Source organism: Trachinotus anak, unplaced genomic scaffold (assembly GCF_046630095.1).
Source record: "Trachinotus anak isolate AG129_WGS33_773 ecotype Australia unplaced genomic scaffold, CSIRO_AGI_Tana_v1 ptg000010l, whole genome shotgun sequence".
In the NCBI taxonomy this organism is placed as follows: Eukaryota; Metazoa; Chordata; class Actinopteri; order Carangiformes; family Carangidae; genus Trachinotus; species Trachinotus anak.
The window spans coordinates 27,559,880-27,578,059 of NW_027273861.1; the positions used below are offsets into that span (position 1 = coordinate 27,559,880).

At 41.6% G+C, this 18,180-nt stretch overlaps 1 long non-coding RNA gene across 3 annotated transcripts in view; it reads right to left on the reverse strand.

Annotated features, from left to right (window-relative positions):
• Positions 1-18,180, reverse strand: part of LOC139626259 (uncharacterized) — a 47,491-nt gene that overhangs the window by 22,790 nt on the left and 6,521 nt on the right. For 2 of the 3 annotated variants that reach the window (XR_011692176.1, XR_011692177.1), the window contains exon 3: positions 18,010-18,131. This is a non-coding gene — a long non-coding RNA (uncharacterized lncRNA). Of the gene's footprint in view, positions 1-18,005; positions 18,132-18,180 lie in introns of all 3 variants that reach the window. The other variant, XR_011692178.1, reaches the window with a different exon arrangement.

Sequence of the window (18,180 nt, forward strand, 5' to 3'; positions counted from 1 at the left end):
AATATTTACCACTCCTCTTTACTGTGTGCTCAGACACCATGTCAGGTGATTGTACAAAATCAAAGGAAAGACATGATTAGACACAAATTCACCAGCACAGCACAACTGGTTGCAAATGTTTCAGCTTGAACAAAAGAATTTGCACTTGGGGCTTTTTGAATTCATCATTAGCTCATAAACACACAGAGACAAGTAAAAAGATGTGAGACTGGAGGGTAATTCGAAGAAGAATGAGCTGGAGTTTCTGGTGAGTTCAGAGTTCAGTCAGAGTCTGAGAGAGACAGATACACTCCGACATATATTGTGGATAACTAGGTAGCTTACAGTTGATGTCTGTAAAGTGGGAATATTGCTTGTTTGGGGAGAATCATCATGGACCACACATACGGTCCAGTGGTCAAATTGTGCTTTCGATATCTGTCTGAAAACAGCTTTAAAACAAAGTCATTTGCATTTTTACAACTGTCAGTTTAACTTTAATGAGGTTTTCTTACATCTTGCATTGAACCCTACAGTTCCACTTTTACTTCAGCTCTCTATGCATGTACAGCAACAGAACAATATGGTCATTTATGTTCGACAAACGCCACAAATGGTAGTCCAGACATTCTCTCACCGAAAAACATCTGAAAGCATGCAGGCATGCAGCACTCTCATATAACGAATGACAGGAATGCGCGCACACTCATCTAAACACATACACACACTTGAGCATACAGTGACTGAGAAGAATGACGTGTGAGGTAAGGGCCGCAGTGTCCCGTGGTCCCCGCTGTAAAACATAATAAAAACGCACTTTGATTACATTCCCCTGTGACGGTCGTATCCCACTTTCCATTCTCCTCACTGCCAACGAGTGTTTTATGCACAGCCGCTGTGTTTTCATGATGCAAGGCAGTGATCTGGATCTGGGTGACTCACCCATGATGCATCCTTTTGATGTCCTGGGCTCAAGACCTCCCAGCATTTTATGTCCCACCTGCCACATAGGTTAGAGGTGGGGGTTGTGGAGCACAGAGCAGAGAGGAAGGGACTGTTGTATTAAAATAGAGTAACTGCATGCGTGGATAACATGTGTTTAGTGATCAATGCATCGCTGTATGTATGCTGAGGGTAGGAGGGATTAACTCTTTGATGGCCAAGGTTCAAATTAGTGATCCAGGGAGTTGCATCATCTTATCAGAGCTTTGAGCCATGTCCTCAGCTGTCCTCACACTGGGACAACTGGAGACTCAAAATTGGAGGTGAATGGAGGGCTCTTTGTATTTGTGCAATTTGGGCTTTAATTTATACAAACGGAGCGTTTTGATGTTGTCATTTTAAAATTAATTTTATCCTTTCAGTTTCATATTTGATTCAGTTGGTTTTGAAAGATTTGTCCTTGAATGTCTGTGTTGGTTTGTTGATCATAACTATGCTGCTAGTTTAGAGGTGGGTCCATCCTGGTTAAATAAAGGTTGAATATACAAATGCTATAAATGTTGTCTGAGATATTTGAATCTACTGTTCTAGAGAGTCCATCAGTTTGTCTTTTTGTTGCTTCTATACTTCTTCTTTCTGGATTTCAGTTTCAAAAGACCACCATGTTTAAACTTGTGGTTTTTTAAATATAAATGTTGTTTTTCTATCCTTCCAGACAACTAGAAGATTTGATTTTTTTCCCCTTCTTCTTCTTTATTCAGTGTCTGTATTGGTTTAGAGATTTAGTAATTAATGTGTGATGTCAAATATATAAAATAAATGCAATACTTAGTATTTAGGTACATTATCTAAGGTGCACAGAGAAAATTTTGAGTCGGTCCTCTGTCACATTTTGGGGAACAGAACAGAAGAATAAAATAAGGCTGTGTATTTTCTGTGGCTTTCAGAGATCAACCCACCAGATGATTTGACCAGAGTAAATTTCTTTTTAACCCTTTGACTGCAGCTGATGAGGCGGGACTTCAGCCTTAGCTGCAGGGTAAACCATTGGCTGTGGTGATATGATTGACAGATTGCGCGGCTGAGCTGTGATTGGCTGCAGAAACCTCCTGATCTGTCTCCACCAGTCCCCGCCAGTCAGGTGACTGTGACACGCTGCAAAATCAATGTTATCAATCTGTCCCCACAATCAGCAGGACCACCACTAATGGGGAGCTGAAATGTATCAATGCAATAAATTGTTCCTCTTTCCCTCCTTTAGCAAAAAGCCTAATTTCACCTCCTCTGGCTTGTTTGTGGTTTATTGCAGATTAGATTTATGATGAGGCAGTTTGGCGATTGAATGGGTTATGAGCTATTACCAACGATTTCTGTTTCTTTTTAACTCTCTGCCTCATAAACACTGAATCTTTGTTATTATTATTGGACATTTATGATCATTATCAAGCTTTGCTGTGGCATAAATCACAAGTTTGAGATGTCACAGTTTTAGTGGAGCTCCCAAATGTCATCACATCACGTTGTTTCTCCTCTCCCTTGTCAAAAGTGCCTCATATATAATGTTGTTTTGACACAGCTTGAAGTTAAGTGAATAACACAATGACTCCACCACCTGTTTTGGGTGTTTGTGTATATGATGTTTATTTTTTACTGTGTTTGTCTGAGTCATGTGAAATGTCCTTCATCACATCCTGGTTCTGCAGAATTTGTGGTTTCTTGCACAAAATAGATGGTGTTTTCTCACACTAAGATATTTGTGTTAGTCAGACCTGATGTGTTGTTTCTGCACTGACATGAACACACAGCAGAGTAACTGACTATCTGACTGTAGATAAGTACCTCACATAACCTCACGTCAAATGACCCAAACTATCACTTTAACTAAAGCTAAAAGAATCTTTCACTATTCAATCACCACAACAAAGCTGCTGTGTAAAATGTCATCATAACAACCGAAACAGCAGAATACAAAAATCCCAGCTGGTAAAGAAATGGAGCTTTTCCCTTAATCTATTAGATGACTGATGATATGAACATTGTTTTCTGAGCTTCAAACTCTGCACTTGAGGCAAACCTTATATAACAATATGAAAATAATATGAAAACAATGACTTCAGTGTTATAACCTGCAGCATATGTATTTTTATGCATCGCATCTATTTTCGCAGTTACACGCATTCAGATCACTTAAACTTGTCATTTGAATTTACACTTAACCACATATATGCATTGGCCTGACCACAAATCTGACTGCAATCTAACTTTGTTTTCCTGGGCAACATGCAATTATGCATTAGACAGACTATGCATGTATTAAGAAAATCAGACAGTGAGTGGACATTTCCACAGGCTGCTTCCTGACAAAGTTACACTAATGGAGGAGTAAAGATTACATATGTGTCTGCAGAGACAGATGCATTTAAGCCATTTCAGCATCTGACAGGGATGACTCTCAAACTTCCTGTGGTTTAAGCAATCAGATTTCAATCTGTCGTGACAGATCACTGGAGGTATTTGAATTTTTTCCAAGGGTAGTTTCTGTTCTGATGAAGCAAACAAGAATCTTAATTAATGAAATCAAATAACAGGTTTGTCTGACACATTGAGATTTGCGAGGTGTGTGTATTAGTTCCTTTGAGAGCCCCTGTAAACTACAATTACCCACAACACCTTTGCCTTGACTCTTAAGATGCAATACCAGTCTAATGCCACGTTCAGACTACAGGAGTTTGGGCTCAAAACAATCTGAAGAGAAATCTGGGCCTGGACCTCGGCCGGTTCTGATGTCAGATTATCTGGTAATGTGATCTCTTTACAGATCTGGTCCTAAACCTCCCAAACTGCTCATCGACTCATCAGGGCCGACCCGATAAATATCAAACATGTTTGATATTTAGGATTTAAAATAAAGATGATTACAACTGTGGTTATGTCAGTCCCATACTAGCTGACGGCGTTGCCAAGCAACAGTAAAAAGTCTAGTGCTTGAGGCTAAACTTAGCTAGCATACCACTGTTGTTAGATATTAAAACTGACAGTTATAATCTCACCTCCGATTCTTGCTGAGGAATCTCCACAAACATTTTCTCACCCAGACTTTTGTTTTTTCCCACCCAACATATTACTAATGTAACAGGTTGTTGCACAAGTCTCCATTTTGTTTACATCTGCTTCCCCGTGAGATCACATGAGATGAGATCATGTCAGGTGTTGCACTGCTCCCTGATTGCTCCCTCTTGTAGTGTGTGCATGTTTGAGATTACAGAGAAGATAATCTGTTATGTTTCTCTTTATGTGTGTGATGTAACCCGTTCTCAAAATCAGTTAGGATTTTAAAACTCTTGTAGCGTGCATCAGTCAGTATGTACAATGCTATTAGCAAAAACTAAAATATAAGATTTATTTCTAAAAAACTTAAATTTTCACTTAACATGTCAACTGTTAGGTCCCTGACACACCTCAAAGGCGTAGTGCTGACAAAAATTGATTCACCAAATGCCTCATGTTTTCCGTTAAAAGCTGCACACGGCTAGCTGACTGTTGTCTCCTGTGCCTTTACATCCACCTTCACATCCCCAAAAAATATTTTAAAACTTAAACTACCATTGTCAGTCTAAAAAGTTGATTCAAAAGGATGTTTGATAGAAAGTTGAGGCGTATTTTTTTTTTTTTTTTTTTTTTTTTACTGGTACTGGTATTTTCAACCCACCGTCTTTTTGCTTGTGGAAAAAGAAATGAGAAGCTGCAGGAAGAAAATTCAAAAACCACAGAAATTGAGTAAATCAGCGAATCAGACACCTCTCTCTCAGCAACATCATCAGCCAAACAGCCAGTGGTGAAGCCCAACTACAGCCAGCATCGTCAGGGACACCACAAGAAGTTTAAGTGATGGTTGGCCCAAAGATGGCCCTACAAATCAAGTTGCTTTGAACTGAGAGCTAAAGTCTGGCGTGTGTAACAGCAAATGAATGCATCCCATAAACAAACGAGGAAACAAAGTGAAAATCCCAAATTATTTCTCAGTTGAAATGTTGCTCAACACTCCTGCCTTCTGAGAGTGCACACCACTAAACACTAAACACACACAGACAATCCCCTATTTGCACATGTGTGATACTGGAGTCTGCAGCTCTGCCTGCCTCTCGGTGTGAACGGCCCGGCTCCAGAGCAACATGTACTTTTGCGGCAGAGCGCGGCGCTTTCAACTTAATGAGGCCATGTACTGCCTGATTCATTTACTCTAAAATACATGTTGTGGGGACGAGAGCAGCGTGTCATTAGAAATCACTTGACGGGGACTCAAAACAGAAACGTCTCAGGACTTCTTTACTCTTTTTTCCACGTGGAGAGTGAAAGAGTGGCAGACAAAGGCAAAGAGACAGGAAGGAGGAGAGAGGAGGAGGAGGATAAGTGAGAGGGGTGAGGGGTGTCAAGAAAAGTGTGAACTCCTGCTCCTTTGTGACCTGTTAAAATCACTCGGTGAGCATTCAGGGTCAGCGAGGACAAAGGAGGGAGGGGAATCCGTTCTTTCTCTGCTCGGCAGGGAACAGCTCATGCTTGACTAACTCTTTGGATCCCCGCTGAGCCAATCTATATGCTCTTTCTTCTCCCCTTGTATCTGAATCTGAAAGTGTGTCAAAGCCAATCATTATGTTTGTTTCAGATATCATTGACCTCTGTGTGCGTGCATGTGTCCGTGCGTGTGCTTGAAAGGGAAACCTCCGGGCGTTTTTTCTCATGCACCGACTTTTTCAGCAGCATCATACCCAAACCGCACAGCAGAGTGTCTCTGGGAAGCGCAGGGTTTCTGTCCAATGTGTTTTGCGCTGCATGCAGCTCCAGAGGTCTAATTATGCTCGGTTTGAAAGCACAGACACCCCCATGTCAAAGACAGACTCTGTAAATCACACACAGTCATTAGTGGGAAAATATGCTTTTTTCTATTCTTTTGAGGGCTTGGCAATACAACATAAAGCCATGACAAATAAAAGCAATAAACTATTTATTGTCTCGGGGGTAGAAACGGTTACATCTCTCCACACAGACAGGAATGGCATTTACGCAAACGAATTGGCTGTAAACGCTTTTTATTTGAAACCCAGGATATAATTAGAAACTTGTGGCTTTCCAAGAAAGGATATGTATGTGCGTGCGTGTGTGTGCGTGTGTGTGTGTGTGTGTGAGCCTTGATGAGCCCATGTGCGTGCATGACAGTGTGTTTTTTTTTCTCTCACACTCACTTTCTCTTCTACATTATGTCAAGTAGCTCCCAAATATTTTGTGTCAGAAATAAAGTTCACATGAGGAATTTCGCAGGTGGTCGTGGCAAAGATACATTAGACTATATGGTCAGGAAATATGAATCTGACTTGTACAAGTTGTGCAGACTGAACAGAAACACCCTGAAGTTCTGGCTGCACACTAACCATTGTGTCATCTTGGCTTCAAGTGCATTTGTATTGTGAGAATATAATGTCAGATTTTTAATTCTTAAGATTCAGTCTCGTCTGCTCATGTGAAGACGTCTGTATCTGAGCCTCATTTTCTCAGTTTTTAATATGAACCCAGCCCACAAGTTCTAGATTGTTTCAGTTTGGAGTAATGTTACCATCCCCACAGTTTATACCAAAACCAGTTTTAAGAGACTATCCTCCTGTAAAAAGATCCCATAGATCATGCATCAGGTTATTATGACCCATAATTACGTTTTGTTGCTAGGTGACATCTAGTGGTTGTAATAATTATGACAGGAGCAAAGGGAAAAGTGCGGTGACGTAGTTTATAAAGCGACAAAGTCAGGAGGAGGTTGGGGTGGATGGATGAATATGACACAGGAGAGCGGTGTTCGATTCCCATGTGAAAGTAGCAGTTTATGTTGTTTCTATTATCTATGACTGTTCGACAAAGTTATTATTGTGACCATGACAACAAAGATCGACTAATGTTGAGGAAGTACTTATTTTAACCCAAATCACCATCTTCTCCTACACTTAACCAAGCCGTGACCCTTATTATAGTAACCATGGTGACGAAGGTAGGTATGCCAATGTTGGTGCAGACTGTGTGTTTATTATTGTAACCTTAACAACCAAGGTACGGTACACCTGCCGCCGTAGGGGGACTATTTCAGGAGACACTCCTATGGGTCATTAAACTTGTCAAACTTGTTTAGACTTGTCAGTCAAGGTCTTCTTCATACCTTATTTTAAGGTTATATTTTGTTTTCTTTTGCCTTTATTATGACAGTGAAAGTGAAGAGAGAGAAAGAGGAAAATTAGGGGATGAAATGCAGCAAAGACCCTGGGCTGGATTCAGATTTGGGCCACTGTGGTTAAGACTCAGCCTTAAAGGTACATGCTTTGCAAAGCACTTTGTAACTTTGAAACGTGCTGTATAAATAAAGTTATTATTATTATTATATTATAATAGTGTGTGTATGTATGTTTCCATCTAAAAAATACTACAAGACTACATGCACACCCCTATGTTTTAGTTTTAAAAGCCATCTCTATTGCTTTGTTCACACCTAGTGTCCACATTATTCTGGAGTTTTTGATCGGAAAAAAACTGAGACTTTTGGAAACGCTGCTGGACCAGTTTTAGTTTGAAAACTCCAGGGTTATGTCGTCTGGGCGGACAAAAGCAGAGACCTTTGGAAACGATGACGTAAACACCCAAGGTCGCTCTCTGATTGGGTTTTATCAGCCTCGGCTACCAGTGGTGAGTGCAACATGATAATGCATTACAAGCATTGTCAGTGGCCTTAGCACTGACATCACAACCTTTAACCTTTACTACTGACTCTGGATGAAGGCACAAAAATTTAATGTTATATCACCTTACTTCCACCAGCACAAGTGACAGACTGCTCGGAAAAGCTCAGCCACATAAATACAGGGTAGATAGCTCATACTGTTAAATGTCAGCCGTTAGAAAACAGAAAATTCAAATATTTACATGTCAGATTAACTGCCAATCACCTATCAATCACCTCTTGTCAATTACAAACAGGGTAAACTGTAAAATCTTTTGCTTTTGAATTTGTTGGCTGCAATACGGAATGTGTACTTTTGACAATCTCAGCTGTTTTGTTTTTGTAATGCCATTAATTGTAATTAAGTTTCCCCCCTGTATGTTTGTATGAATATTTTATTTCCATGTAGGAAATATGGTTAAAAGTCCAGGAGCAAAGTTTACTCTGTTGAAATCCGTTGAGTTCTGCATTTTGATCCCACAGCGTTTGTTCATCAGTCTGTGCGAACACAAGGCTGCAGACTCTGCTGTCAGCAGCTCTGCAGCCTTGTAATGCAGAGCAGGTGGCATGGAAACACAACCTATAGGAGACAGCTCTTCAGAGAGACGCTGGCCCAGACGGTGATATTGCTTTCACTCCCGGCATCTTTATGATTGCTCTACCTCCTCCCTCCCCCCACCACTCCCCACAAATCAGATGATATGATGCGCACGCTGAGCCAATTCCTCCCATCTTCCCCTGTCATCCCTCCCCCGCTGGTGTCCCACACAGCCTTCCCAGCACTGCGAGAGGACCAGGATGTGACCAGGCATGAGTAACACAAGATTAATCTGCCGTTTGATGGGAAACGTGTTGTTCTCAAGGTCTTGCAGGGGAGACAGATTTAAAAGCTGGAGCGAGATTACATTTTCATTCTTCTGTCTTTTTCCACTGCTGACAGAGGAGCACAGTGTATTTACTTTACCAGCCTTTTACAGCCACTCCTCCCACCACCACCACACCACCACCGCCTCACTTAGCCTCTCTGCTAAGCGATAAGATGGGGGAACCATTAATTTCTCCCCCCACACACCCTCACTCTCTCTATTCACTTAAACAATCTGCAGAGCTCTAGGTGCCCTTTACAGAATCACTGCTGTGAGGAGCACAGGGACATGTGTATGAGTGTGAACATATAAATATCACGCACATATATCTTCTGTCATTTAAAGAAATAATCTACTAAAAAACCTATTTCTGAGTATTAAACACTCACCAAAGTTTGTGGCTCATTGCTTCTTCATGGAGGATGGTAGTTACAGCAGCTGACAGAAGTTACGACGGATTCAAGAGGAATTCCAGTTTCATGGCAAAATAAAAGCATCAAAATATCAACAGAAACTTCTACAGCCTCCCCTGCAGCATCATACAATTCTTCGTACGTTCTGAACCTAATATCTTTTGTAAAAAATCTGGCTGAAAACAGAGCTCCTGTTTCTCTCTGGCTCTGTTAGCTGTTTAGCTAGCTGGAAATGACAAACAGCTATAAATAAAATCATAAAAGCAGCATGTTTCAACTAAATATAAAGAACATATTTATCATAACATTTAGCCAAATTATAGCTAAATCTTATAATAATAAAAAATGTTTGACCAAAGTAAGCTAGCATAGTTTAACCAGCTGTCATGTACAGCTAATGTTACTGTGTGTTTAGCCGTTTTTATGTGTGTGTTGGAATATCCTGTGTATAAACTGTAGAGCAGTGGTTCCCAACCTATGGGCCAGGGCCCACTGCTGGGCCAAGAAGGTATTGCAAGTGGGCTGGCAAATCCTTTGCAAAACAGCACAATTTTTGTGAAAAGATGTAATTATTGAGTGCACACTAAAAGATTGCATCCATGGCTAAAATTTGAGTATCAAAATGGGACAGATGATTAACTGACAAGTGATCTCTCCCCCATCAAACTAATAAGGAAAAACTGAGCTCCTCCTGCTTTCAGTCCAGATCTGAATGTTTGATTTTTATCATTCAAATAAAAAGTGATCTGAGAACATATTATTTGGCCTCTGTATTGTTATGGTGTTGGATGTGGGCTGCAAACATCTTTGAAATTCTCGAGTGGGCCATGAGTTGGAAAAGGTTGGGAACCACTGCAGTAGAGAGACAGTGAAGAACCAGGTTATGTTGCAGAATGTTTTGATGCTTTCTTGCTGTGACCCTGAGTCTGAGGTAACAAACTGTTCAAAGCCACAGTGGGTGAGTGGGTCTGTTTGTTGTTTGGTTTTTAACAGTACTGATTCAATTTGCATCGAACTTGGTGGAAGCATGGGCCAAGGAGGAACTGATTAAAGATCCGGATCATGTACTATAAAATAGAATTTTTTCTTCTGAAGTCTAGTGTATGTTGTACGACACTGGCCTTGGAGGAGGTCTGTGCTCTCTTGTGCAGATCTGGTTCAAGTCGATCCAGGAATTTTTTTCTTAACATTGCGTGATAGGGCATTTTTGTTTGGCTTTGGTGGAGGTGCACTCTACTTATTGCCAATCTAGAATTTGTTTATCGATGGAAAATTGGCCTACAACAATTGTGATAAATTATGAAGTTGAAATGCAAAACATTTGCAGGTTCTTGCTTCTCAAATTTGAGTTTTGTCCCTTTTGCACTGTGAAGAAATATCAGTTTTGTACTGTTGAACATAACAAGGCTCATAGGCTCTTGGAGCATGAGAACAGCACCATTGACATCTTATAGATGATTCAAAAAAAATTATCAGTATGTAATCAATGAAGAAAGTGTTAGCTGCAGCCCTGAGCATTGCTTTAACAGCAGTATCTGATTAAGTGGGGTTCGGAGAGGTTGCTCCATACATTATCTTACATGTCGAACACCGTGGCCACACCTAAATTTTCCTATACACCCTGTCAGCCCCTCCACATGTACAGCATGGAAGCCATCCATTAGAACATGGCTAGGTGCTGCTTAGAGCAGCTGTTAGCCGCCTGAGTGCAGCAGCTAAGGCGCATTGTGGTGGAAGGGCTCCACATCACGACCTAATCAGTCACCCGCAATCCAAACAGCACGTCAGGCGCACAGGTTTAGCAGGCGGCAGGGTTCAGCCAGAGCCACTCTGCAGCTGGTGTGCAGGACATGTTGCCTTTTAGCCCATTCTGGCACACACCTGCTCAGTGTCAGGTCAGGCTCCAACATGTGTCAAAATATACAGGGGTTGGGAGTGTTACATTCATACATAATGGGCTGTTCAGTCGCCTTTTTGGCAGTGCCCTCCGCAGCGCCAACACCTGTCCCTTTGTCAGAGAGAAAGAGAAAAAGATTTTTTTAAGCGTTCATCTTTCAATTTCAAATCCATTAGCTCAAGTCCATAAGAAAAGGCCCAGTTCACCCAAATGGCAGAACATATTGATCCTGAGATATTCGTTTGTAGAGCTTTTTGCAGACCTTTCGGATGTGTCACAATTATTCCAGTGAGATGTTTCAGGTATTTGAATGGTGACCATTAGAATTATGCAACAGTGAACATTTTTAATTCAAACATGCATATTTAACTAAGAGCAAGTTCTTTCAATGCATACACCAACTTAACGCTCGAGGTTTGTAGCTGTGCAAGGCCTCCCTGGTATTTTTCATTCTTAAGGATGACAAGTCTTAAGTAGGTCAGGTCTTGAAGCAGTAAGCTCCAAGTCAAGTTGCAAGTCCTCATATTTGTGACTTAAAGGAGCTATTTGTAAGTTTTGCTATTGCTGCATAGCCAACGTTTGTGTTAACAGGTGTTTACTAGAAACATTGCAATTTCAGCGTCAAACTTCATTCCTTTACTCACCAAGAACTGTGCCAAGTGGTGGAAAGCAACCCATTTGTTTTGCTTCTGTTTCTACTGAAGTTAGCATGCTAACTAGCTAGCCCCAGCCTGTCTCGTCAAATTCCGATAACAACTCACTGTGGCCTCCAATCTGCCCTAAAGATGCAGCGCGTACAATAACCTCTTGTCTTGGAAATCGAACGATGGCTGAAGCTGAAGCAAGACTGGTAAGTAAACAGCTGTTAATGCAAATGTTGGCTATGTAGCAATAGCAAAACTTATAAATTTGCTCCTTTAAACTTGCACTTATTTGCTTCATTTCACCAACTGTGGATAGTACAATAAGCTGTCAATTCAATCATCACATACTTCACCTAAAGTTGTTAAGGTAAGCTTGTTTCTTTTGGTTTGGTCACTGCCTACCTGAGGGAAATATCTGGATTTTTAGCTGCTAAATGCTCCACCATGTTCACCAGCTGGTTGTTAACTTTGTCTGCCTTCTCCTGCTCACCAGGTAGTTTACATTTAGTTTGTCTGAACTACTTTACTGAAATAGATGCCTGCTGTAGCTACAAATAGTGCTGATGAATCAAAACATAAAACAGCTATTTATAAGTTTTCAAAATTTACAAATAGCTCCTTTGCATATTAATTTAATGTACTGTTTAAGAGAACAAATTAGTGCAAATTTAAATCTACAGCTTTCTGTCTGAGATTTATGCCTCTACCCTAATATTGATAAAAATGGGATTTCACACATGGTTATTAAAAAAACAAGCATATCTTCACCGAACCTTTACTTAAAATAAATTTTTCTGTGATTTGGGTGAATCGACTGATTTAGCAAATGGCTTAATTTCTCCCTTCATCCTGCTGTCCCAAGATTATATACAGATACAGATTATTGGAAAGGATCTATTGACTTGAAACACATGCCCAGCTCTCCGGAGGTGACATCACTACATGTGACATGCTGGCCTCGCCACTCCAAGATCCAAGATTAGACACCTTTCCGTGTCTGTCTCCAATATGCAATCATGCTTGTCTACTGTCTGCCCTTCCACCCACAGTTGTTTTCGTCTCAATCCCAATGAATTGTCGCATAAATCATTTCTATGCTACTATCTAGTCTCTTTGAAGTTGTATGAAGTGGCCTTTGCCTGCTGCCTTCCCGTGGTTGTAGTTATACTCTGTGAGAGTTAAGTTTAAGATCTCAATCCTCTTAGTGAGGACTTTGTCTTTGCAGTAAAACACTCTCTGATCCCATCCATACTGCAGGACCACATGGCTTTTATAAAGCGTGGAACAGTGTTCGAAGCGGCTGTGCCTGGTGACCAGCAAGCCTGAAGACATCTGAGTGGCGCTAGCTGGGTATGTGTGTCAGGACAGGAAGGGGAAACTGATCCTCTTAGTAGCCTGGAATTGGCCCACTCTCAGGAAAGTGTCACTTGAGTTGGTCAACCTGAGAGTGTCAGGCGAGATTGTCTAGCCTTGTATCCCCTTCCCATAGCAGCCGCCTCCTCCTCCTCCGCCTGGCTGGCCATGGGAGGACTGCTGACCTACAGACAGTCAGTGATTGCGAGTACATGACTGTGTTCTTTCCTCGATATGCTGCTAAGTACACTGTACCTGGCTCCAGGCATGAGATCAATCCAAGATGCCACACTGCCTGTTTGACCAATTAGAGTGAGCCTCTGCTGGGCAGGACACAGACCTCCTGCTGGGAGCTGCCAGGCATATCTAACTCCAGCCCAAACAAACGGCGCATACTTTACCACAACACTTCATAACACAGGCTCAAGCCCTAACCTCTTTGCCTTCTTGTTGCTCCCGTATGCAGCTGCCTTGATTAAAAACCTACAGCTAGTTGACTTTTTTTGTTTCTTTCTTCACCTTACTAGCTCCACACATTCCTCTTCTTGTCTCTCTCTTCTTGCCTCCAGATGTTTCTCCAAACATGTCATGCACACAGCGACAGAGAGCGGTCAGGCCATGTTCATTCCATCAATTTATTGAAAACAGATATAACAGGAAGAGTCCATTCCTGTAGAGCAGCCCCCATTACAGTCAATCAATAAAGAACGGCTGGTTTTAAAAGCATGTGTGGCATTTAACAGATTTCAATAAATCCTGCACGATTATCTCTAGGAAAAGGGTGGCATTCTGTTACAGCAGCACAACTTGTGCCATAAAATTCACAAATGTTATAATGAGAACACTTATAATTTCTGGTACATTTACTCCAAAGTCAGCCCTATGCTTTCCAAGAAAGCACATACCCAAATCACTCAAGGCTGTTGTGGAAATAGTGGAAAATTTCATGGTAACGCAAGCTGGAAAACACATAAAAACTAAACAGGACTGTACTGACACAGATATTTACCTGCCTTCACTCCACTGAGAACCTTAAGAGCAGTTCTAACTGACTCAGATACAGTTACTACAACAACTATGGGTCTTGAACTTTCTGGAAAACGATTCAACTGTCAGTCCTAACCTCAAGACAGCCAAATTAATGGGGTCTGAGGATGGTGGTTAACAAAGGCAGATGTCTACCACCCAAGTTGGCATCCTACATTCGGTTACATCCCACCGTCTTGGCTCTACTAAAGTGAAAAGACAGTTAAAAGCATTAGGTGGTAATGCTAGATGTCAACTCTGACTATGATGGAAGTAGCAGATTTCCAACATACATTTTTGTACTGCAAGTTCACCAGATTTTACTACATGTATGTAACCAGTCACTTTAAAGGCCTCGGAACATCCCAGATGCAATTATCAGCTTGCTGAAATGAATCCCGCTTCATTAGCTGATCTTCATGTTCCCCCGTCACAGCCGAGGCCTGTTTTCACTGTGAGCGCCCCAGCTGAGTTAAGGAGCACCAAATGATTTTCCTCAGCTGGCAGAACCCATTATTTATGCTTTTTTCCCCCCATAACCCACAGTCAACATCATTCAACAAAATTACTTCTTATTCATTCTCCTGATGGGAAAGCAACCCACTAGCGTAAAAAAAAAAATACAAAAAATAAAAAAAGGTTAGGATTGAAAGTGGCTGTGTTGGCTGAGCAGCACAATAATAGCATTGCGGCGCAAAGCAGACTATCTTAAAACATTTGGGATGCATGATAAGCATGTTTACCAAGCTGGGATGGATTCTGCTGATAGAAAAAGCCTTTGTGTGGCTGCTTAAAGGAACGTGTCTAACTATAGTGTAGTGCCCGTCAATAGCCTGATGGGAGTTATGGGTTCTGTTTACAAACTCGCATCATTACTTATGGAGGGTAAGGGTTATGGTCTTGCCCGTCCAAAAAACTTCTCAAGTGACACTGCACTTCCTCTGTCCCTCAGCAATACATGTGCCAAGTTTGAAGCTGATCAGATGAGCAATTTCTACATTTATTAGTGGGATGTTTAATTCATATCAACTCTTTCATCCCCCTGAACTTCACTGAATCCTCGAAGGAAATGATTTAAAAAGGAAACATGAGGAAGCAGTAAACTAATTTGATTGTGATGAAGAGTGTATTGAAGAAGGAAGCGTTTGGATAGGTTTTGCTTTGTGATTTGAGTTTCTTCCTCTTACAAAGTTAGACATGGTTAGATTAGATATCCTGTTTTATAGCTCTGAGCATCATTTCAATCAGTTATAATATTGTTGTACTCATTTGTTCAATTTAATTTGAATGTAACCCATGTCAACTATCCAAAAATACACCATGGCTGCAGTCACACCAGATTTCACTCCCCATTCATTTCAGTGATGGACGGGGCGAGACATATCACTACCAGTCACTTACTGACTCTGCCTCATTTGCTTTGTGTAGAGTTCACTCACACTGAAGATGATAAATTGAGACTTTTGAACTTGAACGGATCGGATCATATAGTGTCAGCTAACAAGGAACACTACAGTGTCACTAAAAACAAGTGGTATGTGGCAAGAAACACAAGTGGTCCGGTGTTCGGACAGGTTGTAACAAAACCCATGTTTATCTGGAATAAAAAATAAAGGTGAAATGTGAAATTATCACCCAAACCATCTGTTTTAAACAGACATCACACTTTACATCAGCTTCGACCTACATACTGTGGTTGTGCACAGATACTTTTCCTGTGCAATGAGGGATTATAACGACATCACAGGTGCTCTGACATAACGTTTTACTGTGAAATAAAGCAGGTTAGATCTGGCCAAACTGCTAATGCCTCTTGTCCCATTGAACTTTGGTGTACCCAGATGTCAGCATATACTTTGATGGGTAAAATGTCATCATAACGGATGTAAATGATGAGTGTAAAAATTCATTCTTGGCCTCAAAATGAGTATTTTTTCACAAATACTCTCACTGCCTACGAACTAGCTTTTTCCCCTGAACTTTCAACCCCTTGTCACAGCGTTAATCTGTGAATGGAGTTTGCTGAGTCGAGTCTTAAGTCTCACTGAGATCATGCAATGACAACTGAGCTTCTCCGTGGCAGCAGAGCAAACGCCATGAGATGTGGATGAAAGCTGCAGAAAAAAAAGCTGGTAAGTGAACCTTGAGTTAAGATTTTCAATCAGTTAAACAATAGGTTAACAGACTCTGACTTTCAAGTGTTAGTGATGTAACAAGCGTTACTATGAAGGTGAAAACCATCAAAACAAGACACACTTAAAGCGTAGTGTAAACCAGCTGCAGCAGATTGTGAAGCACTTGAAAGTCGGCTAAGTGACAAAACACTAAATAACAGTGCTGTCAACATGATCCATGGTGCATAGCCTGTAAAATGCCTGCTCTTGTATGAAGTGATATGCGGGTCATAACATGGTCACCCAAAGCGGCCCGTGCTGACGGTATAGCTCATATATGAAGACAGCGCATGTTGACAGCGAGGAAATTTGCTGCTCAAATCACATGGGGAAGAAGGAAACAAATAAATCAGTCCAGATCCTTTCGTTCCCGCAAAACCTCAAATTATAAAGCGTATTGTGCCAGTGATACTGAGGACTGTCACCGACTTTGTGTTTCCAATTAATAATTTACGGCCTGAAATGTGCTGCATTGTGGGAATGTTAAGGCAGAGGAATGTTGACATGGACAGAGACGCTAAAAGAAAGGGGAGATTAATAACGAGAGAATATCAGATTCCTTGAGACGGGGAAGACAAAGAGGGCGAAAGACAAAAGTGCAGACGCAAAATGAAGACAAGATCAATGAGTAAGACAAATAGTATCTCTTATTGCAGTTTGTTGAGACTGCAGCAGAGACTGGGTTGAGCATATGGTTTGGGAAATGAGACGTGCAAGCTTCTGCCAGCAGTTATCTGATCTCATTTTATCTTTTTATTATACCCAAACTGTCCCGAGGCAAATTACAAAATGCTTTGCTCTGACTCTTGAATCTTGGAATCTAGAGGTTCCCAATAGATGAGAAGGAGAGGGTGACTGTTGTGGTTATGTCCTCCCTAGTTGACCTTTAACACATTCTGTCTCTGCTGCAATTGACAATATCTAACCAGGCAAAAAAATGTCATCAAACTTGAGAATGTTGTTTACATGCTGTCTGAGGACTGGTTTAGCAGCTATCTTCAGAGGGGGAAGCAATAACAGCACATCAGAATGAACCCTGCCACATTTATAGTATGACAAAATAAACCAGGAGTGTACTGTATTCTTACAAAGGGGGCACAGTTTCCCAAAAGTGTCTTTTTGCTGAAGTGGTTTAGACTGTAGGGGCACTTTAGGTAAATCACACCCTGGACAGACGGGCAGACAATAAACAAGCCAAAGGTCAGAAGCGGAATATTTCAGACATGAAAAAAATGCAGAAAGAGAAAAAATGTAAAGTAATAAGAAAACTAATCTTAGCCGTAGACGGTTTCTTGCTATTCTGGGGGGTGTTTCCTTACTGTCTGCTTGTTTTTCATAATGCAGTCTCAACACTTTTTCTGCTTCTGTGGTGGAAATCGCACAATGGCCGATACTGATTGCTTTATTTTCTCAGTGTGTACCCCCCTCTCGCGTTTGTTATTGCAGAACAGGGGGATATGCCGGACAGGGGGGGCAACGCTGAGCCTGCAGAATCTGAACATTTTCTTTCTAATAATTTGAAATCCTGTGGGGTCGAGGAGGGGTGGGGGGTGGGCATACAGTAGAGAAGGTGCAGGGGGTCTGGATGCTTGCTGGTGGTGCTCGTGGGTGAGGGGGGGGGATGCAAAGTGCCAGACGAACCAGGTCTGCTTAGGGTATGTGAAAGGTGAGCACCGCTTCTGAAAGCATTTGGGCAAAAGGGGTCAGGTATGCAGTCTGGTCTGCACGTGCTCGGTAGCTCTGGCTGCTGTTCCGACGGATGTGCTCTCTAACACTGCAGCTCCTAAAACCCAGAGCAGTAAAGCAACACCTCCTTCAGTGGGCACGTGGTCACACTCACACAGAGGTTATATGTTAAAGAAATTACTGTTTTAGTGGGTTAATATGGAGGCCACCTACACACCTGCCCAGAGGAATGTTTTGCATGTGGGGGGTACTACCATTGGCATTCACTCACATACCACTGGTGCCAGCAGGGGATGTGGCCAGTGGTGTGGAAACCTCCAGAGGTTTGGGAGCAGTCAGCACAGAAGAAACCTTCCCCGGTGCAGCTCACTTCTCCCTCTGTAGATGTGCATCTTATCTGTGACATAAAAATACTTGTATTAGTGATCAGTGAGGAGAAATGCAGC